At 44.8% G+C, this 27,879-nt stretch overlaps 1 protein-coding gene and 1 long non-coding RNA gene across 7 annotated transcripts in view; one reads left to right on the forward strand and one right to left on the reverse strand.

Annotated features, from left to right (window-relative positions):
- SAP30 (Sin3A associated protein 30) overlaps positions 1-27,879 on the forward strand; it is a 109,989-nt gene that overhangs the window by 64,731 nt on the left and 17,379 nt on the right. For 3 of the 6 annotated variants that reach the window (XR_015169380.1, XR_015169376.1, XR_015169383.1), the window contains one exon: positions 22,852-23,025. The gene's annotated coding sequence lies outside the window, so the exon portion shown is untranslated. Of the gene's footprint in view, positions 1-2,474; positions 2,512-22,851; positions 23,026-24,971; positions 26,630-27,879 lie in introns of those variants that run through there. The other 3 variants (XR_015169378.1, XR_015169379.1, XR_015169377.1) reach the window with 3 other exon arrangements.
- Positions 22,852-27,879, reverse strand: part of LOC147366568 (uncharacterized) — a 37,088-nt gene continuing 32,060 nt past the window's right edge. The window contains exon 2 of the long non-coding RNA XR_015169384.1: positions 22,852-22,916. This is a non-coding gene — a long non-coding RNA (uncharacterized LOC147366568). The remainder of the gene's footprint in view (positions 22,917-27,879) is intronic.

Genomic DNA, 27,879 nt, shown 5'->3' on the forward strand with positions numbered 1-27,879 from the left:
TGTTTAAAAAAAAAAAAAAAAAAAGGACACTGTTCCTTTAAATCTCCTGGCTGTCACTTAAGCCAGATGAAGAGGGACTTGCATTAGTGGGGGGAGGTGCTACAACAGTGAAACTGACTTTTTATCTGGACCTATGTGGTCAGGAACAGCGACCAGTGATCAGAGCACAGACCACTGGTATCCACTTTGCCCACCCAGGCTCCTGCAAGTTGTGGACAAGCTGCTCCAGGAATCAGGCATAGCTGCCTGCCATGGGGGTGAGGATGCAAGGCTGCTGTGGTGCTGAGAGCTGAAACTGGCCAAAATTAACTGTCCACATCGTCTCCTGGACATTGCAAGCCTTCAATAAACTGTCCAGAGTTCCACAGTAGTTACATCAGACAGATTCTGCCAGCTTAATTGTTATCCAGGGTGGGACACAGATTCTCAGAACTTCCTACTTCATCATCTTCCCAGAATTGGCCAAAATTAAAAAAAAAAAAAAAAGATTTCCTTTTTTCTTTTTTTTGAGCAGTTTAGGTTCACAGCAAAATTGATTGAAAGGTACAGAGATATCCAATGTAGCCCTGTCCCCATTATCAACAGAGAAATGCCTCTGGATTTTAAAGTGTGTGTGTGTGTGTGCCTGCTTAGTCATGTCCAACTCTTTGCAGCCTCATGGACTGTAACCCGCCAAGCTCCTCTGTCCATGGAATTTTCCAAGCAAGAATACTGGAGTGGGTTGCCATTTCCTACTCCAAGATTATGAAGTACCACCATTAAAATCATGTATAAGGAAACATTTCTCGAGAAAAGGCTAGTTGTCATATTGGAGCATTTCAATGCTTTCCACAGCTGGCAAGTCTGGCCCTTTTAAGACCAGTACTCATGCACCAGGGGCTTCTTGGTACCTAAGAGGCAGGAACCATCATGTTTTATTCTTCTGGGTGTGCATTTGAAGTGCAGGAATAACAGTAATACTGTCTCCCAAAATCATGTGCTGTCAGTGGCCCCAGCATCTTCCTACTTATCTGGGAGCCATCTTTCATTATGATTTATCCTATTTGAAGCCTCTTGATGTAAATAGTTGCCAAGTTTTAGAATCTGTTGCTGCACCATCTCACCCATTGCTGTGCTCACTCCCACTCTTTTGTCTCAGATCCATGAACATGGATCCCATCCTGTTATATGAGTCTGCTGAATAATTCTCCCCCATGCCAGATTCCATCACATGGCTGCTATCTGTATCATCTTATAGCACAGCTCCAATGATCTCATGCTTTTGCTTAAAAAAAAAAAAAATGTACCTCTCCTATTCCAAAATCCCTAGAAAAATGTGGTAGTTCCCAATTTCCCAGAGTCCTTTCCCAAAGCATGAGGTCCTAGGACTACAGGGAGCATTTGATGTTTTGGGGTGGTGTTTCCTCAAAGTGGTGCTTCCTGAAAAGCTATCAAATGCAACAGCTCTGCTTTGTAACAAATCTATGCTGCTGCTGCTGCTGCTATATTGCTTCAGTCGTGTCTGACTCTGTACGACCCCATAGACGGCAGCCCACCAGGCTCCGCCGTCCCTGGGATTCTCCAGGCAAGAACACTGGAGTGGGTTGCCATTGCCTTCTCCAACAAATCTATAAGAAAATAATAATTCTAGACTCTCCAATCTCCACAGAAAAGCCCTCATCTTTTTCCATTAAGTTGTTGTCTAGCGCCACCTGGTGTTAGAACTAGTCAGCAGCGGCTCTAGAGAAAAAGGAAAGAAAACCCTGTTAATATTTTATCCCAGACTGAGGATCTTTGGCCACCTCATGCGAAGAGTTGACTCATTGGAAAAGATTCTGATGCTGGGAGGGATTGGGGGCAGGAGGAAAAGGGGACGACAGAGGATGAGATGGCTGGATGGCATCACTGACTCAATGGACGTGAGTTTGAGTGAACTCCGGGAGATGGTGATGGACAGGGAGGCCTGGCCTGCTGCGATTCATGGGGTCGCAGAGAGTCGAACATGACTGAGCGACTGAACTGAACTGAACTGAACTGAGGATCTTTAGCCCCAGAAAGGAACCTTACAGATCATTTAGATGGATGCCTCACTTTATAGATCAGTAATTTATCCAGGATTTAGAGAAAGAACTGGATCAAGGTTTCAGTCCCAGGCTTCTCAGTTTTCCCACACATCCACTCCTTGCCCCTATAACTTCTGGTTTTTTTAAGCACTTTTTTTTAAAGGTACATTTGGCTTATTTGTTTATTTGGTTATGCAGCATGTGGGATCTTAGCTCCCTAACCAGGGATTGAACCCGCACCCCCTGCAAAGGAAACGCAGTCTTAACCACTGGACTGCCAGGGAATTCCACCCCACCTTCCACCCAACAGCCACCCAGCCCTCCAGAGGAATTGGGCCAGAGTGATGATGCAACTTCAACTTTCACTCATCCCTTCATATAAACCAGTTACGTTGCTAAGTACATTTATAATATCTCATTTATTCTTCACAGGTAGCCTGTTCCTATTCCTGTTTCACTCTTGGATAAGGTGAGAGACTGAGTGACTCCCCACAGTTACGCTGTATTATTTCCTCACCGTTATCCACTCCCTCCTTGCCCTTGTGTCTGGGCCACATTTACACTTTCCTGCTCCCACTGACTCTGGGCTTGGCCAGTGGGACTTTCTTTGGTCAATGGAGTGTGAATAAACTTGATGTATGCCCCAAATGAGAAGAGGCTGTAAGTTCCATGGTGCAATTAGATGTACTTCAGCCCTCTCCTCCTCTGTGGGGACAACATACCCCAGAAGGTGGCTGTCTCTTCAGCTCTACCCCTGAAATAGGACACATGTGGAGCAGGGCTGAGCCCACCAGTCACAGTTGACTCAGAGTTAGCCTGCAGCCTGTACAAGATGTAAACAAAAAAGTGAATATTTGTCCTTTAAACCATTGAGAATTGGGGGTTGTTTTTTGCTGCAGCAAAGCTGACCCATATAGGCTTAAACACAAGTCTGACTAACTCTAAAATCTCTTGCGAAACTGTGAAAAAGAAACTTGCTCTCAGGCGATGTCTAGTTAAACTAACTTGAGAATCTATGTGTTAGGGCTTTTTTAAAATGAATCTTTTCTTTGAAAAAGTAATGAATTAATTTGGCTGCATGGGGTCTCAGTTGTGGTATGTGGAATCTTTAGTTGCGGCATGTGGGATCTAGTTCCCTGGCTAGGAAATTGAACCCAGACCCCCTGCATTGGGAGTGCAGAAGTCTTAGCCATTGGCAGGGAAGTTCCTGTGTGTTATGTCTTAACTTATTAAGATTCTCGCCTCCTTGGACTCCTTGCTTAATTCTACCCTTGCACTGACACGTATCCTGAGGGTCTGATTTAATTCTGCAGCCTGCTTCTCCAGTTCCGCCTACTCTATGCTTTTGAGTCTCTTTCCCTTGATTTACTTTTTCCTCTTTTTAAAAGCACTTATTACCTTCCAAAATACTCCACAATCAACTTATTTACAACACATATTGTTTAAACGCTGCCCAGTTGAATTTTAAGAGGGAGGGAGTTTTTAGGTCTGTTTTGTTTATTGTCATTCCTTCGTCAGTGCCTGGCACATGTGTGATTAGCCGCTCAGTCACGTCCAACTCTTTGTGACCCCACTGACTGCAGCCCACCAGGCTCCTCTGTCCACGGGGATTCTCCAGGAAAGAATACTGGAGTGGGTTGCCACGCTCCACTCCAGGGATTGAACCCAGGTCTCCCGCGTTGCAGACTGATTCTTTACCATCTGAGCCACCAGGGAAGCCTGGCACATAGTAGGCGCTAAAAAGTGTTTGATCAATGAATGAATGAAAACACTTCTGAAATCATGGTAGCTGTTGTGTTTTAATAGCTTGACCAGTAGAGGTCATAGATGAGTTCTTTAAATATCTTGGACCTGCAAAGACTTCTCCAGCTGCTTTTATGTCAGGGTCTGTTCACTCTGGATGTCTCGGGGATTAGTGTGGGTTGCCCTGTGGCAGTGATCAATCTGGTGGTGGCATTTGGCATATATCATGACAAACTGATGATACGTCAGATCGTTTTCTCCTCCATCTTTGACCTAGTGTTGGGAGTCAAGGAAAACAATGTCAAGTAGGGTACAAAATGGGGCATAAAGTGCTTTAAGGTTGTATCTATTTATAGAAGTTGCTTGTAAATAAAAGTTAAATTCAGTCAAACAGCCAGAGAGGATAGTAAATGCTTAGTGTCAGTTGCAAAGCTGTTTGCCTAGATTAACAACACAACCTCCCCAAAGTGTGTGTATGTGTATGTGTGTATGTTCAGATACAGCCTAGAAATCCTGGAACCCTTCACTGACCATTTCCTCTCCTCTTTTACAACGAAACGTGGCAAAGCAAGAATCATGAGCCACGACTCTGCCTGTGTGTGTTTTATTCTCCCTGACTCACATGCTTAACCTCACCGTGTATAACTGCATGGTGGGTAGGGGTATTTAAAGGGATGATGACACTGGATTGGCAGCTTATCGTTTTCTTCAGGTTGGCTGATTGATGGGTTTTGGTCGATTGATGAGTTCAAGGATAAGGATTTGAGAAGGAAAGAAATCTAATTTTGTGGCTTGCCTGCCACATACCAGGCACTGTGCTAAGTACTTTTACAGGTCATCTTGTCCACTCCCTGGAGTGAATGGCCTCAAAGGTCACACCTAGTACTTAGTGGAAGCTCAAAAATGACTGAATAAAGAAGCGAGTGAGTCGATGACTGTTAAGAAAAGGATCTGTTTCTTTGGTTTGTTTGAGGGGGTTGCTTTGCTTTCTTTCCTCGATAGAACAAAATCCAACTGAAACCCAGAAAGTGGGTACACATGTTTGGTGTTTGTTCGTACCACATGTCCATTTACTGGGCACTGAAAAAGGATGCCTGGAATGTGGTTCCCGTCTCCAGATACTGGAAGGCGGGCGTGGATGGAGCACGACAGGGGGCTGTTGTTGTTGTTTGGTAGCTCAGTCGCATCCGATTCTTTGTGACCCCATGGACTGTAGCCCACCAGACTCCTCTGTCCATGGGATTTCTCAGGCAAGAATACTGGAGTGGGTTACCATTTCCTTCTCCAGGGCATCTTCCTGACCCAGGTGTTGAATCCACCCAGTCTCCTGCATTGGCAAGTGGGTCCTTTACCACTGAGCCACCTGAGAAGCAAATCCAGATAGCATAGTTTTATTCTATTATGAGGCTTGTTGCTAGATACATGCAAGGGTGGATTCTCCTATCTGATGATATAAAAGAATCAACTACCAACTACTCAACAACACGTTTAGTGTGGTGCATTGGGCAGGAGAGGAGGAAGAGTCCCCCCGAGGTTTACAGGGGAGGTACGTCCTCACTCTGACTTCTTCCTCTCCCCTCTCTTTCCTGCTCTCCTGTGCTGAGAGCCTTCCTGGACTATTAGGCATGTGATATAGTCAATGCGAGAGTAATCGGTACACAGAATGTAAAGACACCAAGTGTGCATGAACAAATGAGAGGTTCTTAGTCAAATCCAAACAAACATATACTTGATAATGGCTTTTGGCTGAAATTTATTTTTATACTTTATAGCATGTTCCCATTTGCCCGTGGTTAGCGAAGATTAAGCTTGCCAAGCTTTAATGTGGTACAAATGCCATGTTGAAGGCAAGTGCACGGTTACAGGATCTGGCAAGTAGAAAGCATTATCAACAGCTGTGGTTTTCCAATGCTTTGTGAGACTGGAAAACTAGAGCACATGTGCCTTTAGTAGAGTGGGCATTAACATGCCCATTAATTTTTTAAAATATAACTTGCGGTCACTGGTCGTTTCATATGGTTTTATAGTTACTATGAAATTCTGATTATGTGTGATAATGTCCAGAAGGCAGAAATTGGTTGAGTCCCTCATTAATTAATTATTGAAGGATTTATGGAGAGACTTCTCTGTTCACGGACATGTACTTGGTGCTAATTGTAGCCAGTCACATCCCTCCCCTCCCCATCCACACGTTTGCCAGAATTGCCATGAGTCTAAGTGTTCATTTGAACCTCATCCCTTTCCTTTTATCACCATTAAAGGATACATCTTAAGAAATAAAAAGGTCGAAAGGTAGGAGAATTGTCATAAAGATAATGAAGGAAAACAGTAGTTCTAAATTGTTAAACAGTTTACTTCTGTGGAGCAGGAGGATTCTGTTTAATGGTTCAAAGTATCTGATGTCAAAAACCATTTGAAATAAGTGACATAAATTTGAAATTTTGCTTTACCTAGTGTCTTGAATTGATAAGGTTTCATCATAAATATTCTCTCACACATCTACTGAATCTCTTCCGATTGGCATAGGAACATGGAAGATTGTCAGTCATCATCTATTTCTGCCAATTTTCCATGTTCCTGTGCCAGTCATCAGAGAGAAAGCAACATATATACTTTATGACTCCTGAACTGACAAGAATTGGCTGCTGTGGAAATACTTGCATGGTTCTGTAACATCCAGTAAACCCAGCAGTAGAAGTGTATTTTAAAGAAAAAAAAAAAAAAGATGGAGCTTCCCTGGTGGCTCAGTGGTAAAGAATCTGCATGCCCGTGCAGAAGACATGGGTTCGATCCCTAGTCCCGGCAGATCCCACATGTAGCAGAGCAACTAACCCTGTGCACCACAGCTGCTGAGGCTGTGCTCTAGAGCGTGGGAGCCAAAACTACTGAAGCCCATGCACACTAAAGCCTGTGCTCCACAACAAGAGAAGCCTTGGCAGTGAGAAGCCTGTGCCGCACAGCTAGAGAGAAGCCTGTGTGGCAACGAAGACCCAGCACAGCCAAAAATAAATAAAATCCTTTTTTAAAAAAAGAAACTATAAAGAAAAAAAGGGTTATCAGTGAGCTGCCAATTTCATGACCACCACTTTGACTTAATTTTTTTTTTTTGCTCTTGTGGCATTCTTTCCATTTTCCAAAAGATCTCTCATGACTCCTTAGGAGTGTCTAGCCAGCAACTCAGAAGGTGTAAGCCGTTCAAAAAGATCACTGTATGCTTTTCTTGAGTTTCATTCAGCAGCAAGGAATTTTCTGGTTGTTTTGATTGGTAGCTGGGCTTCCTAGCAATTTTCCAGTGCCATAATACACTTAATTTAAACGACATCCATTCCCATGTATCTCAGACATCTCCTGAATCTCTCCTGCATCCCCTCAGGAGTCAGTACAGTGGCCACTGTGTCTGCAGGCCCTAGTCCTCTGTGCTGTCAGAACTCTCTGCTTTTTCATTCCATTGGCTCAATGCCCAATGAGATGCACAAGAAGAACAGATATGGGACATTAAAGCAGCATATCTCATCAGTCTCTCACCTCATTATATAAGCCCCCAGTGCCAGTCTACCTTGGAACAATAATAACAGCTCCTATCTTCTTGCCTTCTGCCTTCCCCCGCATCTTCTCCTGAGACCTACGAGGGTAGTTCCCAATTGCTATAATAATAATAGTTGTTGTTTAGTCGCTAAGTCATGTCCAACTCTTTTGCAACTCCATGGACTGTAGCCCACCAGGCTCCACTGTCCATGAGATTTCCCAGGCAAGAATACTAGAGCAGGTTGCTGTTTCCTTCTCCAGAGGATCTTCCTGACCCAAGGATCAAACCTGCATTTCCTGCATTGGCAGGCAGATTCTTTACCGCTGACCCACCTGGGAAGCCCCCATAATAAAAATAGGCAGTATTTATTGAACATTCCCAAGCATTTACCAGGCAATTCAAGGACTTTACATGCAGAGCAGGCTCAGTGTCCCCACCTTTGCTGACACTTTTATGCCATCGCTCCCAGCTCGCGGACTGAGGCCCCAAACTAAAAGTTCTGGGGTAGAATTTTAATTGCCAGATTTAACAAATAGAATTACAAAAATACCAGCGAGATTTTAATTTCACATTAAACAAGGGAAAAAATTAATATAAGCATGTCCCAAATATTGCATGAGAGGTACTTATGTTTAAAAATTACTTATTTTTAAAGATTGTTTTTGATATGGACCATTTTTAAAGTGAGGGACAGGGAGGCCTGGTGTGCTGCAGTCTATAGGTTGCAAAGAGTCAGACACAACTGGGCAACTGGACAACTACAAATTTTTAAAGTCTTTATGGAATTTGTTACATCTCTCCTGTTTCATGTTTTGATATTTTGGCCAAGAGGTACATGGGGTCTTAGCTGCCTGACCAGGGTTCGAACCCACAACCTCTGCATTAGAAGTCCAGTCCTAACCACTGGACCACCAGGAAAGTCCACTTTTTGTTTATATAACCTTGCCTTTCCCAAACCAGATCACTGTCTCTACCTCCCTCTCAAGCTTTCTGCAATAACTCATTCCCAAAACATAGGGAAGTGGGTCCTCAGAAAGTTCTCCTCAGAGTAAGCAATTTAAAAATCCCTTGATTGTGCAATTGTAGGTATACACAGTAAGCCCATGTGCAAGCTTAGGTTGGAGGCAGCAAGACAGAGTAGCAAGCGTTAGGAACAGAACAGATCTTTGTTGCATAACAGCCCTACGACTACTGCCTGTAGGATCTGGGGAAGGTCTTTAATTGTCTTATGCTACAGAGTTCTCATTTTAAAAAAGAGAAGAAGACTGCTATTGTAAGGTTGTGCATTCATTTTCTAGGGCTGCTGTAACAAAGTTGGTGGTTTAAACAACAGAAAGATGTTACCTCCTGGTCTGGAGGCTGAAAGTTTGAGATCAAGGGATGGTTCCTTCTGAGGCTGTGAGGGAGGCATTTGCTCCAGGCCTCTGTCCTCAGTTTCTAGATGGTGTAGACAGTTGTCTTTATAGTCACGTGGCGCTCTTCATGTGTGTGTCTCCGTGACCACATTTCCTTTTTTTTTTTTTAAGGACACAAATTATATTGGATGAGGGTTCTCCCTGATACATTATGTTGACCTAATTACTTCTGTAAAGACCTTATTTCCAAATAAGGTCTCACTTTGAAGTACTGTGAGTCTGGACTCCAGGGTATCTTTTGGAGGGAACATAGTTCAACTTACAGCATTTTGCTGAAAGAATGGAATATGGTAATTTACAGGAGGCACCTAACAAAAACACTGGATTATAAGAAATACTTAACAAATAGCAGCTTTTGTGGTTGTTATTAAGAGTTTTATCTTATTTTATAATGATCTTATGAGTACATGGTTATTCTCTGGGATTAGTGGACACATATATAGAAGGCAGTGGCACCCAACTCCAGTACTCTTGCCTGGAAAATCCCATGGGCGGAGGAGCCTGGTAGGCTGCAGTCCATGGGGTCACTAATAGTCGGACACGACTGAGCGACTTCACTTTCACTTTTCACTTTCATGCATTGGAGAAGGAAATGGCAACCCACTCCAGTGTTCTTGCCTGGAGAATCCCAGGGACGGGGGAGCCTGGTGGGCTGCTGTCTATGGGGTCGCACAGAGTCAGACATGACTGAAGCGACTTAGCAGCAGCATATAAAAGGTCGGGCTTCCCAGTGTTAAAAGAATCCTCCTGCCAATGCAGTAGACACATGGGTTCAATCCCTGGGTCAGCATGGCAACCCACGCCAGTATTCTTGCCTGGGAAATCCCATGGATAGAGGAGCCTGGTGGGCTACAGTCCATGGAGTCGCAAAAGAGTTGGGCATGACTTAGCAACTAAGCAGTAACAATAAACATAGAAGGTCTTGGTGGGGAAAATGTATAAATAGCCAGAAAATCTTAGGCATAAGAATCAAATATTGAGAATAAAGGACTTTATGTTACTGTATGTGGTTAGAGTAGAGAAAGAGCAAGGATGTAGGATAGACGGTGAATAGAGGAGATAGTATTTAATTATACAGACTGACTGATGTTGAATTGATGAACACTCTATTTTAGTTCACTTTGAAAAAAGAGAATCAAAGTTTACCCTTGGACTAGACAATCTGCCAGAAACAATCAGAATCATTATGTTTTCAGAGCAGAAAAAAGTCATCAGAGAACCAGTCACTTGATTCTGATGACAGAAAAACTCAGACTGTAGTTATCCTACAAACAGCATTACTTGGAAAATATTTACAAGAGTGACAGTTTCAAGCCCCTGAGGGATTTGAAAGTGGTGCATTTTCTGTGGCACCTTTCACTTCAGTGTATTATTTGAAGAGAAGTTCTTACTGCTAATAAAACTAGAAAGGAGAAAGTTGAACTTGGTTCATAAAGAGAGACACCCTGTTCCCTGCAGAATATCCTTGTTGGGCCGGGTAACTAACACAGTGCAGTGGAATGTGTGGTGGGGAGGGTACGTCTTCAGTATCACAAAGAAGGGTGATTATTTAAGAAGTCTGGTCTCCATTAAGAATAGAACAAGAGGAAATATGTTTGATTTGCAGAAGGAAGGATTTAGGCTGGATCCAAATACTCTCTGTATTGGCAGTCGGTAAAATAGATACCCAAGGGAGGCGCAGTAATACCATTCCTAAGAAGGTCTATAGAATTACCATCTACATTGCATTGTTAATAGTTTCTGAAAATAGTAAGGCCTTACGAATATTCTGTCCAGCATATGAGATTTGCCTGTGAACATCTGAAAGAACATAGCCAGGGTGAGCAGCAAGAAAGAGTCTCACTGACCTTTAGCTGGGCCAGTTTTCTTGCTTTGTAACTCTGAAATGAAATCTAGAGCAGAGGACAGCCTCAGCATCAAAAACAAGGAAGCAAACAAAGCACCGCTTCCTAAGGGAAGTGTGCAAAAGGGTGTCCTCTCTTCCTGCTACCTCCTTGCCACCTGTCACAAAATTGAGGATGTCAGGAACTTTTTGCACACAGCCAGAAGAAAGCACGCCAGATCTGTTAAGATCAAGAAAAACAGGGATCCTGTGAAGTGGGGGCTTGGGTGCAGCGGCTCTGTGACTGTCACAGACCGAGGGAAGGCGGAGCAAGGGGGCAGCCCTGTTCTGGGTTTGCAGCTGAAGCAACCAGTCCTGCTGACTTACCTGTATTAGCATTTTAAAAGTTCAAGTGAACAAGTTTTTAAAGGGATGAAAAGGCTACATATCTTCTAACTGAGCCGGCTGGTCACCTGTGCCTCCCAGCCTGGGTGATGCTGTTGGGGACTTAGCACGGATGGGCCCTGGATCTGATCGGGAAGCTCACCAGGCTTGCAGCTTCTCAGTGGGGGGATCTGTTGACATGAACAATCCTCAGCACGTTGGGTGATTTGAGTGCACTTTCATGATTCGCTCTCATTTTACCCCGTTGCTATTTCCACATGCCACAAGAACCCCTCCACTCCCCTCTGAATTATGTGCTGTTCAAGACGGATGCTCGGACCTCCCACCCAGGCAGAGCAGCCCCAGCTCCGCGAACTCACAGGACCCATTGTTCGTCCCTTCCGTACCCAGTGCTGTCACCGCAGGCCTGCGCTCTAGCGCAGCCGGGAGGGTGGGAAACGAGCCCCCGGAGGGTCATCCATCATGCTCATAAACGCTCTGAGTTCTACCAAGTTCCATCAGAGTTCACCTACACACCGAAGCAAACACAATCCTGCTCTGTGCACTCCTGTTTTCTTCAATGTATATGCTGCGCACAAACGTGCGTGAAGTATCTGCACGTGTAATGGGTGCGCCTGAAGCTGTGCGCACATCTGGGCAACTGTGCGCAGCATGCACCGGGCCGCGTGCCAGGGTGCGCGGGACGCCTGGCGCGGGCGGAACCTGCACCTTCACGGCGGCACGGAGAGGCCGCGCTGCTTCTGGGCTTGCATGTTCATGAAGCACCATTCTCCAGTTTTCTCTCCAGCCTGCCTTCATGGGCTGGTTTTTTTTTTTCCCTCCTAAAAATTGAAGTGTAGTTGATTTACAATATTAAATGTTATTAATATTTCAGGTGTACAACAAAGTGATTCAGTTTTTTATATATATACATGTGTATTATATATAATATTTATATTACATAACTGAATCACTTTGAGATATATATATACATATATATATATGTATATATATATACATATATACATTTCAGATTCTTTTCCATTATAGGCTATTATAAGCTATTGACTATGCTTCCCCAGTGCTATACAGTAGGATCTTGTTGGTTATCTCTTTTGTATATTTGTTGTTGCTGTTTAGCTGCTAAGTCATGTCCTGCTCTGTGACCCCATGGACTGTAGCCTGCCAGGCTCCTCTGTCCGTGGGATTTTCCAGGCAAGAATACTGGAGTGGGTTGCCCTTTCCTCCTCCAGAGGATCTTCCTGACCCAGATGTGGGATCGAACCCACATCTCCCACGTCTCCTGCATTGGCCAGCAGATTCTTTGCTGCTGAGCATATAGTAGTGTGTGTATCTTGTGCCTTGGTTTTAATAGCCTCATTCATCTAAGCATCTCCAAAACCTGTGATTAGTTAGGGTCCTGGCCTGCTGCTGACTCCCCCCTCCACCGCTTCTGCCCACACACCCAAATTCACCAGGAATGTCTATGGCTCGGTAATGAGGTTAAGATTCCTCTCCATGGAATCCAGGAGAACATGAAGGACAGACTGTCTTGTGTTAACATCAAGTACGGCTTTCACCATCTTCTTTCTACTGTAAGCTCTCTGCCCACTTACTTTAGAAAAGAAGCAAACTTGCCCTGAGCTTCCCAGAGCATGCAGTCTTGTTACTGAATAATCTTTAAACAGTTTACTATGTAAGACACCCAGAGCAACACACACACACACACACACACACACACACACACACACACACACGCGGTGTATGTTAAAACCAACCAGTCTGGCATCCTTTCCTTGTGTTTAATCTATGGCTGCTTCCCATCTAGTTTTCACCTCATGAAACTCATGAGAAATCTGAAGTCGTCACCTCAGCTTCAGTCTGCGTGTTCTGAGGAGTCCTGGAGGGCAGATGTGGTAGGAATTTGAAGGCTGTTTCTCCATATTTTTGGATCCTTTCAATATGCATCCTTTAGACACAGATGTCTAGAAGAGTCTTTTGGAATCTGTGGGAGAGGGCGAGGGTGGGATGATTTGGGAGAATGGCATTGAAACATGTAAATTATCACATGTGAAACGAATCTCCAGTCCAGGCTCTATGCATGACACAGGGTGCTTGGGGCTGGTGCACTGGGATGACCCAGAGGGATGGGATGGGGAGGGAGGTGGGAGGGGGGTTCAGGATGGGGAACACGTGTACACCCAGGGCTGATTCATGTCAATGTATGGCAAAATCAATACAATATTGTAAAGTAATTAGCCTCCAATTAAAATAAATTTATATTAAAAAATAAATAAAGTATCAGGTTAGAAAGTGCCTAAAAGTGGTAGTTTTGATGAGAAGGGAGAAGAACCCACAAATTCCTTTCTCATTCAGCTCGAGGATTTTCTAATCTCTTTCAATGTAAAACCTCTTGACTGGAATGAGGCTTCTAGTTTTACCTCTTATGAAGAGTGTTTCAGACCCCTTAGAAGACATACTAATAGTCGAGAATAAGAAGGAATTACCACAGAACAGGTGGAAAATGATCCAGGACTTGTATCAACAAAGTCGGACAACAATGATGAAATTCCATATTTTTTATCTAGAATCAGCCCTAGAATCCTGGGATGATTAAGGCTGTAACAGGGGATGATCCTGTTATAGCTGTGGTGCCGGTGGTCCAGACTGACCTGCAGGTGCTGGTCACCTGTCTTTGGAGAGCAAGCCCCCAGACCCAGGGAGCCTGGAGAGAGTGGGGTTTGTGTTGCGTCTCCAGACAGCTAGAGGAGAATTCGTGCCCTGGGGAGATGTTTCTGCCTTGCCTTTATTGATGACTTTCTCCTCTGAACTCTCATGTTTCTTGGTTTTCTAATTAATTTTTATTTGAGTATAATTGCTTTATAATGTTGTGTTCGTTTCAACTGTATAACAAAGTGAACCAGCTGTATATATACATATATCCCCCTTTTTGTCACCAGAGAGCACTGTGTAGAGCTCCCTATGCTGTACAGCAAGTTCTTATTAATTATCTGTTTAACACATAGTCATGTGTATATGTCAACCCCGGTCTCCCAGTCCATCCCAGCCCACCCCCTTTCCCCCGTGGCGTCTGTATGTTTGGTCTCTACGTCTGTGACTCTGTGCTTTAACCTTGATGCACAGTTCATATGATTCATGCAGTGTGCTGATATGCCATCAGCTTTCTCTCTGCATTTCGAGGACAGAGAGTATGTTTTTAGAGCCATGCTGACTTGCAGCAGTCATTGTGCATGATGGCTGCTCCCGACACTGCAAGGTCCACAGGAAAACAAGGGGCAGGGTGTTAGAGTCAGGGAAGCCTTCCCCCGAGGTCTGCACCAGGAGTCCCTGGCTGAGCACAGTCCAGAACTGGCAGGATGACAAGGCTGAGGGAATCCAGAGACGAGAGAGCCCCTGACGTGCCTCACCAAGCCCACTCTGATCTGGTCTCCAAACTACACGAATTAATCAATGTTCTTCTCAGGTAAACCAGTTAGCCTTTTTCCTTGCAAGAAAGCATATTAATTGACATATCTATATCTCTGAAATGTTTAAAATGATGTTAAATTGATGTAAATTAAATCTGGCTTCTCTTTGAAGAAATATTATATACTCCATATTACATTTCTTTTTACCATTTATTATTAGTCTGTGCCGGGTCTTAGTGTGGCATGCGGGATCTAGTTCCCCTAGCAGGGATCGAACCTGGGCCTCCTGCATTAGGAGCATGGAGTCTTAGCCACTGGACCACCAGGGAAGTCCCAGTTCATAATACAATTCTGATAAAGAACCCAGTATCCAACTTTTATAGAAATTATTTTTTAAAAATGCCATGTTGAGTCAAACATATATGATGTATTTCTAGAAAGTTGTTTTTACAGAGCATGTAACTGATAATTAGGACAGAATAGAGCCAGTCTCTTCAAATTCAAATTCTTGTGACTATGTATCACATGTAGTTCTTGTCTTCCACCTTCATAATTCCTCCGCTGTGTTCAGTGCAGGAAGTAAGCACTCTTGCAGGTCTCAGAACCGACTGGGGTTTTTAGGGGACATTTCACAAGACTCTTTGAGGAGACTTTTAAGGATATTTGGGCCCACATGATAAATTAAGACATCATGCAAACCTACTTTTTAAAAATAGTTTTATGTATTTTTGGCTGCACTGGGTCTTTGTCGCTGTACACGGGCTTTGCTCTGGTTGCAGAGAGCCAGGCCTACTCTAGCTGTAGTATGTGGGCTTCTCACCGCGATGGGTTTTCTTGTTGAGGACTGCAGGCTCAGTAGCTGAGGCACACAGGCTTAGTTGCTCCGCTGCACGTGGAATCTTTCTGGATCAGGGATCAAACCCATGTCTCTGCACTGGCAAGCAGATTCTTTACCACTGAACCACCAGGGAAGCCCCAAACGCACTTTTTTAATGGAGGTATTTCTAAGCCAATTATTTTTTCACTGTATTAACTGTAAAAGTCATACAGGATTATTTCTTAAAACTCAGACAATACAGAATAAAGATGCTCCCGCTTCATGCTGCTGAGGATTATACTAGTATTTATCTTCTTTGTGATTAGGCTGAGGCCATGTAACTGTCATATTTCAGAGGATCTGTGAGGTCATAATAATGCTAACGCATTGTTTGCTTTTTCACTGCATTGATGTTTGCACCGATGGCACAAAGGCAACAGTGGGTAAAACTGCTGGTCCCTTAGTGTGGAACTGCACTGCGTATCCAGCTGTGTTGGTCAGCGTTGCATTATCCATCGCCGTGCATTCACAGGAACCCAAAAAAGCCCACTTTAATTAAGCATGTTCTTGAAGATTTAGTAAAAATTGTGACTTTTATTCAGTCTCAACTCTGAGCATGCATAATATTCTGTGACACATGAACCACTTCTGCATGTGACGTCCTACAAGGATAAACATTTGTGTCATTATCTACATTCCAAGATAAATGAACCTCTTTTTTCATTAAGCAGTTTTTACTTGAAAGACAGACTACAGTTATTCAGATTGAGTTTTGGCATATCTTTTCTTTCAAATGAACCCAGTGAGCCAGTGACTTCAAGGAATGTTGCCAGTGACAGTGTGCTTTCAAGAGAAAATTTGAATTTTGAAAAATGTGTCTGCTACTGTGAGAGCTTGATAGTGTCTCAATACTGGAGGCATTTCTGATGAGTCAGTGGTGTTACTAATTACTGTGATTTTTTTTTTTTGGATATTGCACTGTGAAACATGTCAGCTTTTGGAAGGAATGCAAAGTCCACTGAAGGGTTTTAGAATCACATTATGTAAACTTGAAGCAAACACCACTTGCCCAGTTGTGGTTCAGAGTCAGAGAAGAAGAGCTACAACAATCTGAGATGGCTGTTAAAACACTTCTCCCTTTGCCAATGATGTATCTGATAGAGGATGGATTTTCTTCATATATTTCCCCCAAACAACATATCATAGTAGACTGATCACCCAAGAAGATAGTAGAACCAGCCGCCTCCCATGAAGTCAGACACTAAGGAAACTTGCAGAGGCATTTTATTTTTCTTTGGCTGTGCTGGGTCTTTGTTACTGCACAGGCTTCCTCGAGTTGCAGCCAGGGGCTGCTCTCTGTTGCAGCGTGCAGGCTTCTCATCGTGATGGCTTCCCTTGTTGCAGAGCACAGGCTCTAGGGTGCAGGGCTTTGGTAGTTGCAGCTCATGAGCTTCGTTGCCCCACAGCATGTGGAATCTTCCTGGAGCAGGGATCAAATCCGTGTTCCCTGCATGGGCACGGGGATTCCTAACCATCAGGGAACTCCTATAGTAAATACATATCTTAAATTTCACCCTTTTATTTTCTAATATGATTCATGTCAATAAATACAACCAACAAAACCTCTTCAGGGTACTCAGTATTTTTAAAGAGTGTAAAGGGGTCCAGAAACACAAACTTGAAAATGTGCTTCAGGAAACATGAAAATACTGGAAACACAATGTCAGGGGTACAAAGCAGAATGCTGAAATGCAGGTACAGTGACTCCAGCGATGTGAAAATATATGTGCACAGAAAAGGAATAGGATGAAACCATAAAATAATAATAATTAGGTGATTTAAGTTTTATGTTCATAAAATTTCCAACTTTTCTACAATAAAATGTTTTGCTCCTGTAATCGGGAAGGATAGAATTTTGGTTCCAACCACAGAGCATATATTTATCTGCTTCTAATAGTGGTAGCCACCAAAAGAGCATCATGTTTTCATTTTATAGTTGTGTAGAAGGATTTAATGTGCCCAACTCTAAGACAGGGAGATTTTTAAATCAAGAAACTTTCCCAAATCAAATAAAAGCATTTCTTTCTGGTAGTTCCCTGAGGAGGTAATAAACTTATTCAAATGACATTTTGGGGGCTCCTATTGAAGAATTGGACTTCATTTGTGGCTCAGACAGTAAAGAATCTGCCTACAATGCAGGAGACCTGAGTTCAATCCCTGGGTTAGGAAGATCCCCTGGAGAAGGAAGTGATAACCCACTCCAGTATACTTGCCTGGAGAACCCCATGGACAGAGGAGCCTGGTGGGCTACAGTCCATAGGGTGGCAAAGAGTCGGATACAACTGAGGGACTAAACAATAACAACAAATTGAAGAACTGTCTATGAAGAGTCAGCCACAGAAGAAATGGATCTCCTCTCTATAGAGACACAGCATTCTCTCTCCTCCCTCCTCTAACAGCTTCAGCTAACAGTTTATATGCTTGTTGACACTGACCTTGAAAGCTGTTGTGAAAGACGGTAAGGCCACCTACAGGGGAGGAGCCCAGAAGAGCCCCCAGTCTCCTTATAAAAGCAAGTCTCTTTGGAGCTAGCCTAAGTTACTTGGCTGTACTCTGCAAAGGAGAATTAAAAGAAAGCAAGGGGAACTTCCCTGGTGCTGCAGGGCTAAGACGCCGTGCTCCCAATGCAGGTGGCCTGGGTTTGATCCCTAGTCAGGGAACTAGATCCCACATGCTGCTGCTAAGACCTGGCACAGCCAAATAAATAAATACAAATATTTTTTTTTTTAATAAAATGAGGACTTAATTACACTTTCCTTTTTATCCCTACTCAGTACAGAGTGCCATACTGAGCACAAAGCAAAGGCTCAATTAACTTATGTTAGTGGCAGCCTCTATGCCATCCTAGGGTCATTCAGGCTGTGGACTGGATTGTCTGTGTTGACATGGCTCAGCTAAAGAGAAGCTGAGAGTTATCAGGTTGTTTAGACTCAAAGATGATTCCGCTTTCCCCAGTAACCTAAAACTCAGTCTCCTACTGCGGTGACCACTTCAGCATTCTTAATAATGCAACTTCACTCCGTCTTAGTCTGACCTGACTTCTCCAGCTAAGCTTATTCACCCAAGGCCAACCAAAGCTGGAGAGAGGCATCTGCTGGCCTGGCCATCTGACCTCTGCCATGTATCACTGTGCTGCAGATGAACAAGTCAGAACAAAGGGACAGACTGCGCAGAGACAGGGCCCTGAACGTATAATTTTCACGGAAAGTTTGGCCTCTGGCTTACCCGTTAACTCCTTTTGAAGAACAGCTGCCTCTCAGGTTGAATCATCTCTCTTTTGCCTGCAACGTACAGAAAGATAAACCAACCTGCCCGATGCGACTCTCTTCAGAACGAGGTTTTCTGCCAGGATTCAGGTGCTGGAAAACTCATGTCCCTTGAAAAGAAGCCCCAGCAAAATGAAGACTTATTAGTATTTATTTTTGCATTTGGAGAGGGAGGGCGATGTCATTCCATGTTTTAGACACATCTTAATTTGCGGATTTTTCTTCTAAGACTCTTCTAATTGGATGAAAGTGCGCTGGGGCTGATTTATGGATCTCCGGAGGTGCCAGGCATCACTTCACATCTGCACAGCTGCTCTGCAGCAGTTTAACTTGGCGGAGGGTGTAAGCCTTGGAATTGTGTCATCTATTTGTACATGCTTACAACAGACTCCTTGTGCAGGTTCTTCAAGACTCTTTGTGGGCATGGTCGAGCCTGGGTGTTGAAGGAGTCTCACGGAGTGATTTATCCTATTGGGAGGCTTTCAGAGTTTCCATAATGAAGGATGAGATAGTGTTCTGTGCCATGGATTCAGTTCCCCAGGGAATTAGAGATGGGCTGAGGTGGAGAGGCTGCCAGAATGCAAGGCTTCAATCCCACAGTGGTCATCCAGCCAATGCTGGAAGTGCCACTGTGCACAACAGGCTCACTTTCACTCTGAGGTGTCACAGGGAAGCAGCCAAAAGCAGGAGCATGGGGGTGGGGGTGTGTGATGTCATGTGAGTCACCGCAGGTATAAATAACTTGAGAAGCTCTACTGACAATAGAGGATCTGGCCTCCACAGTAGCTAACAAGGCTATCTTCAAGCTCAAAGGCCTGAGTTCTGGCCCTGATGTCCTTTGTAGTCAAGGATGATACTGTGTGTTCCTCCCTGTAGCCAAGTGTGGCTGAAAATACCCGGGTGACAGACGATAAGGGCTTTTTGTGGGGTGGGGTGTGGGATGGGGCATGGAAAGCTTGTGTGAGGTCTGTGGGGGGAGCCTCGCAGCAGTCAGCTCAGCTTGTCACAGAGCATCAGGACTCCATCTGCAGCAACCCAGCAACCCTGGCATCATCCCCTTGGCTCCAATGGCCCACAAATATCTCCACTCTTGAGCATCTTTCCCTGGGTCCTGTGACCAGGGATTTCCCCTCCTACCTGGGTGCTTGCTGTCCCATGTGCCCATGCTGGGCAGGCAGGCGGGGGCCAGCTTTCTTGCTACACTGTTTTCAGGGGGTGGGGGGAGAGGCCTTTGAGGTGGGCTGGGTCCTTTGGCAGCTTTCTTGATGGGTGGTTTTATTTTGCCACTTCAGCACTGATTTGTTCCCAACCTTTAGGGCTGAAAGGACTTCCCCTGCTTTCTCAACATCTCCTGTCTTAGACCAGGGAATGCAGAGGCAGTGCTTTGGGCTAAGATCTGCCTCTCCTGTTGGTAGGCTAAGTGGACCCTTACATAGTTTATAGCCTTAAAAAAACGGTACCATACCAGCCTATTTTCAAAATCCTTTTTTTTTTTAAGTTAGAAATTCCTGAAGGCTAATCTCAGAAACCTAGTAACAGGTTCACAAGCCACCGACAGAGCTCAAGTGAGGCTCAGGCAGTGCTGGTGGCTTCAGCCAATGGCAAGCACTGAGTGGCTGCTTTTTACTTCGCCTCTTTGGCAAATCAAAATCTTCTCACATGTGGGTTCAAGATGGGATTAGGAAAGATAGGAAAAGGGCTTCTTGGTGGTGCCTTAGCCTTAAAATCTCCTACAGGAGGAACTGCAAACTATCTTGAACAGGCAAAGTCCAAGAAGCTTACTAGCTCCTTAACTTCCTCGAGAAGCATCTGAACTGAGGGTAGCTTTGGGCATAAGGAAGTTGTGATGAGGATGGGTGAGATGAGACGGTTGGGGCTGAGACCTACCCTGCCCACTGGGCTTCTGCAGGAGGGGAAGACAATCCAGTGCCTCCACGAGCAGCCAAGGGACACCAAGTCCCTTGGTGTCCAAGAAGGGACACCTTCTCAGGAGGGAGAAGGGCCCTGGAATTAGGAGACAAAGGAACTAAAAACAGACTTTGTCTACTTCACAATCCGGTCTCTTTGGTTTGAGGTCATCCAAGAGTCCCATCCTACACAATGTTTGAAGCTGTTTCTCCAGGGCACATCTCTAAATCAGCTTTCAATCTCTTCCTGGCCCTGCGAGGATGCTGGAAGTGAGGCCCAGTCCCCAAGTCTCCAGCACATGAACCAGTGGTCTCTGATCTTGTAGATATTCTTTTTTTTGACAAACTAGGAGGAATGGGATTGAGGGTAACAAGCATCTAGTATGTTTTGGTATTCCCATTTTGTAGATGAGGAAACTGAAGTTTGGTTATGGAAGCAGGCTCACGTGAGAGTGAACAGCAAAGATGGGATGTAAACTGAAGCCACCTACCAGGGGTGAGCGGGTTGGCGAGTCAGCCCGAATCAGGGAGCCCCTGCGTGTGACGTTGGCAGCCCTGTGTCAGAACCCTGGTCTTCTCTCTAAAGTCCTGACCAGGAACTCTGGGAAAACATTTAAGTTCTCCTCATGGTGTTTGAGAAGGAAATAGTTCCTCTGAGATTCTCCTTCTCCAAGGAAGATCCTAGTAGGTTTGGGTTGATAGACCCCCAGGAAGTCACTGGTAATAGAGGCTGACACCCCTATAAAATCAATCTATGCCCAGCAGGCTGAGCCCTTGGTTGCCTTTTTCCCATTGGATTTCTGTCAGGAATCCCAACTTCACAGCTTGTGACACGATCCGGCCCTTCTAGTTACAGAGCTCTTCCTCATGAATTACTCAGTCAAACCTCAAAGCCCGTGTATCATTCCTTCTCTGTCAGGTGAGGGCATGGAGACAGAATGCCCATGCATTCCTGACAGCAGCGTGGTTAGGACCCCAGGGACCGGGGTAGACTCTAGAACACGCGTGCTCTTAGCGCTGCTCCGCCCTGCTCCTTCTCCACATCCTACGCAAGGGTTTATTGAGGACCACGCTTCTGCACAAGGCAGCCGACGGCAGCAGTGGTCACCTGGAGGCAAGGCCCTAGGGTGTGGTGCTGGTGGGGTTGGCCCAAGAAATTAAAATCAGGGCTGACTGGGGTACAACAGGACGGATGCCAAGCTTGGCTGATAGGCCCAGCCTGAATTGGGCAGTGCTGGCAGCATGCAGTGATATGAAACATTTTCAAAGTACCTAAGAAATCTTTTTTAAGGTGATAAAATGTCTATGTTCAAAGTGTTAGAAAATATTTGAAACAAGCCATTCCTAAGTAGGTTGAGGTAAGTATTGCTAAGACATACTATTCACATGTGTAAGAGTAAGTTCTTCATAAAATAGAACTGAATTCAATTGTTTAAAATGGGTTTGCTCTTGGGTTGCATGGAGACATGCACGTGATTTAATTGTTGCCCTCACTTTTCAACGTTTTAACTGTCAAACAGACATAGGATGGCACCTTTCCTAGGAAATGTGATTTATAATATACTCTACTCTTACTGAAAATTGTTTGTGTATTAGTTAGGATTAGATTGCTAGAAGATCCAAAACAGCACTGGTTTAAAGAAAATAGTTTATTTTTCTCTCGTGAAAAGAGGTCAGGATGGTCATGGATGGTTTGGTGGCTTCCTGGTGTCAAGGGCTTCTGCTCCTCCTATCTTGTTACTCACTATGCATGAATTCTATTTTCAAATTCACCTCATGGCCCACTATGGCTGCTGGAGTGCCAACAATTATACCTGCAGTCCAGGGAGCAAAAAGAAAAAGGGAGCAAGAATGAAGGAACACTCTCTTCCACTTCCACTTATGTCTCCTCAGCTAGAACTCCGTGATTTGCCAGGTGTGGCTACAAAACAGACAGAAATGTATGATTTTAATGTTCTCAGCTAAAACGATAGGATTATTTTTACAAAGAAAAAAGTGAGAACAAATATTTAATGGCAATTAGGAGTCTACATACCACAGCTGGATTCTGGAACCCATTCCCTTCACCTTGTTCCCTAGGCTCCCACACTTGCTCCTTGCCCACGTGCATTTAGATTTCCAGCATTCAGGTCCTGTTGAGAACTGTGGAATGTCTGAGATTCCCCCTACTTGTGAGTGAGGAGCCAGCATGCCAGTGTTCTCAGTGCTGGCAGGAGACACAGGGCCCTGGGTCAGAGATAAAGGCTTAGTTACAGCAACAGTCTGAGTGCCAGTCTTTCCTTGTGGCAGCTCCCAGCCTCAGTCCCCATAGGGTGACAGCTGCACAGCAGCAGCTGACATTACAGGAAAGGCACTGTGAGCTCAAGGAAGGCAAGGGTTGTCTGGTGGGAAGGGAGACTGCTGGCCTTCTGCAGAGGGAAACTCCATCTCTGTACTTCCAGGCCGTCCACTGTGAGGAACCCTTGTGAAGACAGTCCATCCAGAACACCGGTGTCAGCGTCTCTGCCTGCAAGATGACAGACAGAGGAGAGGCCGTGGGGAACAAAGACCAATGTGACACAGTACACATGGAGCGGGTCACCAGGAAAGAAGCACCAGACACTCCCCGGCCTCTTGTGAGTGGGCAGAGCTCTGGGGGCTTGGGGGAGGGAGGGGCGAGGCTGGACCTCGAGCCAGGAGAGGCTCCGCCCCACGTGCCGGTGTGCAGATGGGGCCGATGCTTCACAAACCTGCCCGTGTCCTGAGGAGTATGTGGAAGTTACACCTACTCTCCGTGGACAGATGGAGTCAGGTTCTGCTCATCCCGTGCGTCCTGTCGGCCCTCTGTCCCGCCCCTCAGCATCCTCTCGTCTCCCTGAAGGAATTCTTGTGCCCTGAGTGAAAGCGTATCTCCTGTATAAGGTCTGTGTTTCTCAGTTCAGGGGGCCATGGGTTGCCCTGGATGCGAGGGTTCCCTGGCAGGGCATGAGGGCCCACCAGGGACAGACCACTGCTGGTCTGGGACTGGATGCCCCTGGATTCCCTCAGGGGAACGAGAATTTCAGGAACCCTCACAGCCCTCGGGATGGCAGGACTCACTGAGGTGACCTGAGCTCAGAGCTGAAAGTGCTCCTAATAGGTTGTTAGGGGCTGGGGTGTAGCAGGGGAGTACAGCCGAGCTGACCCTGTTTTGGGGAAGTTTAAAAGCGTACAAGTGAGTCCAGTCAGGGAAACAAAAGCAGGTAAGCAACTGTTTAGTGCTCCACTTGTCCTATGGAAGTAAAATGCAAGTCATGTATGGAGTTTTAAATGTTTTAGTATGTAGTTGCTGAGTCGTGACTGACTCTTTTGTGACCGCATGGACTGTAGCCCACCAAGTTCCTCTATCCACAGGATTTCGCAGGCAAGAATACTGGAGTGGGTTGCCATTTCCTCCTCCAGGGGATGTTCCTGGGATCAAACCCGTGTCTCCTGCATTGGCAGGCAGATTCTTTACCTGCTGAGCCATTGGGGAAACCCATAAATGTTTTTTTTAGTAGCAATATGAAAAATAGGTTAAATTAATTTTAACATTATATTTTATTTAACCCAATATACTGAAAATGTGATCAGTTTAGTATGCAGTCAATATAAAATTATTTGGGAAAAAGTTCACATTTTATGCTAGTCTTCCTAGTGTGCATGCATTTTATACCTACGGTGAGTCTCAATTCAGACAAGTCACATTCAGGGGTTCAATAACTATATGAAGGTTGCGGCTTCCATACCAGACAGCAAAGGCTTAGTCCAAGATTGTGGGGGGGGTGTGTGTGTGTGTGGTGTCAGTGGTGCTTGACACAGACAATACATGTACTGTCCTGACCTTGTCTTCTGTGTGTGGGGCAAGTGTTCTGTCTTCCCAGGTGTGTAGGGTGTCCTTTTCTTTTCCTCACATCTTCCTTTGCGCACCGGAAAATCAGCTATAGGGGAGACTTGGTGCTTGCTACCTTAGCCAGGCCCATATCCGGCTGGCATAAAGAACATTTATGGAGGAAATGGCCAATCTGAAGTTTAAAAAAAAAAAAAAAAAAAAGAGGTTGTGGGGAGACAGGTTAAAAAGAGAAGAGGAAGCAGGAGGAGGAGAAAACCTTGTACACTGCAGAATACATTACTGCTGCTACTGCTAAGTCACTTCAGTCGTGTCCGACTCTGTGCGACCCCAGAGACGGCAGCCCACCAGGCTCCCCCGTCCCTGGGATTCTCCAGGCAAGAACACTGGAGTGGGTTGCCATTTCCTTCTCCAATGCATGAAAGGGAAAAGTGAAAGTGAAGTCGCTCAGTCGTGTCCGACTCTTCGAGACCCCATGGACTGCAGCCTACCAGGCTCCTCCATCCATGGGATTTTCCAGGCAAGAGTACTGGAGTGGGGTGCCATCGCCTTCCCTGAGAACACACTACACTTGCGGTCAAATGGAACAAATTCTTTACTTGGTACATAGACTTGTCCTAGGCAGTGTGCTCAAAGGGAGAATTCCCAAGAAGCAGTGAGAGGTTCGGAGTCATTCATCGACTTAATCATGATCTATTTTCTTGCCTTGAACAGTGCCAGCTGGAATATGTTACATTCTATCCCAGGAACGGAATCCAAGGAACAATTCCCAGCAAGCAGTTGTTCAGTGTGCAGAGAGTAAAAACCTCCAAGGCTTTTCATTAGGAGTTTCACAAGATTTTTCCATCATCTTCCACCTAGAGCAGTGCAGTGTAGCAGTGTTAGCTGCTCAGTTGTGTCCGACTCTTTGGGACCCCACGAACTATAGCCTGCCAGGCTCCTCTGTCCATGGGATTCTGCAGGCAAGAATACTGGAGTGGATTGCCATTCCCTTCTCCAGAGCATCTTCCTGACCCAGGGATCGAACCCAGGTCTCCTGCATTGCAGGCAGATTCTTTACCATCTGAGTTACAGGGAAGATCCACCTAGACAGATGTAGTCAAATGGAAAAATTAGGACTGTAACGGTATACAATTTGGGACCCAACACTGTGTTGGTGTGAGGAGAGACTCAGATTCCAATCAGAAGGCAATTTGAGTTTTGGTACAAGACATTCACTTAGGGCATGCTTCCCTGGTGGCTCAGAAGGTAAAGAAGACGGAAAAAACAACAAGGCAGGCCTGGTAAATGCCTGACACAGACATGGAACAGCGCAAAGGCTTAACTCAGCCCTGTCCCAGGCACCTGAGATAAGTGCTTGGTCTAATGATGCTTTAGCATTCAACTCTGTAATATGTGACAAAATAATGGGATTAACATGCAAAACTATAAAAACGCAGTGAACTCTATATTGTGAATGGAATTGTACACTGTGAACTGGGAAAAATGAACATCAATTTGAGGGCTATGACAGACTTAAGATGTATAATTCTGAAATATGATGTTCTTTTACTTTATCTAAGATTTTAAGGAAATGCCAGTATTCTATTTGACTCACAGACCTGATGTAGCCCCCTTAACCATGAATGTCCACAGTAGGAAAAATGAACTGAGCCTATAAACTAGTTTCTCTACTTTCTGAACTATTATCAGCTATGAGTTGTCCCCCTCTTCCAAATGTGGGCCTGATATTAATACTACAGAAGGGTAGTATCTATACACATATGTATCTACAATTCCAGGAAGCTGGGAATTTTCTGGATCATGTGGACTAACAAAAAATTTCTCATGGAATATGCAATGAATTGAAACAATGCTTTAAAATTTTTTTCTTAATTATAATTTATCAAGTTAATGTAGTCTGTTCTTTATTTGGATGTGAGTAAACAGGCTACTAACAAAAGGTATTTTCCTGTTGTACTAAAGAATCACATGACCCAGTTTTTGGCATTGGTCTAGAATCTAGGCATTATTGTATTATGCAAAAGAATCACTAGAATTTAACCTAATTGACTACTCAAGTCTCTACAGATTAAAAGTCAGTGAATCCACCCAGGAGACAAGCCAGCACAGGTGCACAGCAGTTGACCCATGACCTACCAGCTGTTGCCTTTTGGGTTCACGTGACTGAGAGGAAGCTGGAAAAACTCGAATTTGTTGACAAAAACTGTTAGTCACCAAAGGCCAGAATTTTTTTGCCTTGGATTATTTTGGGAGAACCCTGCCAACAATTTCATAACGATAACTTGGACATTTGCCTATAATTCTTGTAACCCCTCCCAGCTGGAGCTAAGTATTAGCATTAAAACACTCCTGTTAAAATGGTCCTCCAAGGTTCAGTGTCTCTATGCTGCCTTAATCTGCTCCCAGTTCCACTTCACCTGAATTCCCAAAGCCACACATGTTCTTCTATTCCAGTGATGCCGAGTCACATCAAGTCAGCCAAGCCAGCAAGCTTGGGAGTTGGAGAAGAACATTTTGAAATCATCTAAAAAGAACATGTTTTTTAATTACAAGAAGGTGGGAGATGAGATTTCTCCCCAAATAATTGAACCCAAATGGAACTAAGGCTTTGTAAAAATGGAATTATTTAAAAAATCAATAGTGATCAATGATTATTTCAATGATGTAAGTCAGTGCTCCCTACATATTTTAGGCCAATAGGCCCACAAACTCCTCCCCCTTATCCCTCACTGATGAAAACCTTTCCATAGTGTGTGCTATGTGCCAAGCACGTGGGTGGGTATCCAGACAATGCTCTGTGTGAGGGCGATAGCCCTGCTCCCAGAGCCATTCTCTGAGCTCCAGCCAGACATGGACAGCCACCTGGTGCCCTCGCATCTCTCCCACTGACACTCTTACATAATCCAGAAGAAGGAGACTGAAACTTAAAAGGCCCTTAGAGTATTCCATGGCTCTCCCCTTTCCAACTGACAGACATCAGAGAACGACCCTGACTGTGGAGAGCCCAGCACACTAACGACACAAAGCATGACTTCAAAGTGGATGCTTCCCTTCTGAAACCCACTGATAAACACAAACTTTGCAGATAAAACAACAGTAACGGAGAACAGGAGGCAGTTGCTAGGGGTCGGTGGGAAGGAGGGAGCTGACGATAAAGGGCAGAGAAAGCGGGAGCTTTCTCTGGGATGGAGTGGTTGCTTCTGGGTCCTCATGGTGGTGCATCTATGACTCTGTGCATCTCTCAAAGTGTACAGAAATGTACACACACAAAATGAATTGTACTATATGTACATTAACAGTAAATTCAAAGAAAAGGGACCGACCCCTCTACACTGTTGGTAGAAATGTCAATTGGTACAGCCACTATGGAGAACAGTATGGTGCTGCTGCTGCTGCTAAGTCGCTTCAGTTGTGTCCAACTCTGTGCAGCCCCATAGATGGCAGCCCACCAGGCTCCCCCATCCCTGGGATTCTCCAGGCAAGAACACTGGAGTGGGTTGCCATTTCCTTCTCCAATGCATGAGAGTGAAAAGTGAAAGTGAAGTCGCTCAGTCGTGTCCGACTCTAGTGACCCCATGGACTGCAGCCCACCAGGCTCCTCTGTCCATGGGATTTTCCA

Source organism: Bos grunniens, chromosome 8, assembly GCF_055505025.1.
Source record: "Bos grunniens cultivar Pamir isolate PY7600 chromosome 8, Bosgru_T2T1.0, whole genome shotgun sequence".
In the NCBI taxonomy this organism is placed as follows: Eukaryota; Metazoa; Chordata; class Mammalia; order Artiodactyla; family Bovidae; genus Bos; species Bos grunniens.